Source organism: Dichomitus squalens, assembly GCF_000275845.1.
Source record: "Dichomitus squalens LYAD-421 SS1 unplaced genomic scaffold DICSQscaffold_105, whole genome shotgun sequence".
Taxonomy (NCBI): Eukaryota; Fungi; Basidiomycota; class Agaricomycetes; order Polyporales; family Polyporaceae; genus Dichomitus; species Dichomitus squalens.
In genome coordinates this window covers 30,436-31,348 of record NW_006766987.1, presented here as the reverse complement: position 1 = coordinate 31,348, position 913 = coordinate 30,436, and positions in this window count along the sequence as shown.

Genomic DNA, 913 nt, shown 5'->3' with positions numbered 1-913 from the left:
CCTCTAAACCTGCGGAATGTGGTGGGAACACGCCGGGAATGTGGCGGTAATGTGCTCATCCTCTCCGTGTTCCCCAACCTCTGTAATCTGGCGCTTCACGCGGTGCGTGTCTAACGTCTAACCCTGACTGCTAACTCCGGACCCGGACCCTCGCATCGAAAAAAGAAGACCGATCGCCTTGACCATTGGTATGGCGATAATATCACACACCGCGTGAAGCGCCAGATTACAGAGGTTGGGGAACACGGAGAGGATGAGCACATTACCGCCACATTCCCAGCGTGTTCCCACCACATTCCGCAGGTTTAGAGGATGTCATGGTATTAACTGCCTTCCCCTCACATTCCGACCATGTTCCCCACATATTACTTAGACATTCCGCACCCTGCGTAACATGGGATCAAATGGGATATACAATTTTGTATCTTATTATTCATATCCATTTTTGGTGCCCAGCTTCGCGCCTAGTATTCGTCCCGATATTGGCAGCCAGATTGAATTAGATCGAAATGAATATATATTCAAATGGCGACTCTCCTACGCTACATCCGGACTTCTCTATATATCATACAGACCGGCCCAATCAACCCTAACCCAATCACATCATACCCGTAGCCGCCAGCACAGCGATACTGGCTTACAATTGGACATCAGACACAGCTGAGATGGCACGCGCAATACATGCATATATGCACTCACCATGTCGATATTTGAGTTCTGCTTAGAAAGGATTAGCAGTACACTGTAGCGTTGAAACTGGGTACTCACAGTCTTAATCAAGGACAATCGATAAACGCGAGACAACCTACTAGATGCGGCAGCCATCAGACTTTGGGACTTCACATGCAACACTAGAGACGTACTATTGCCCTGATCAGCAGATGTATTTATGAGAGAACACCTGCATGTTAAC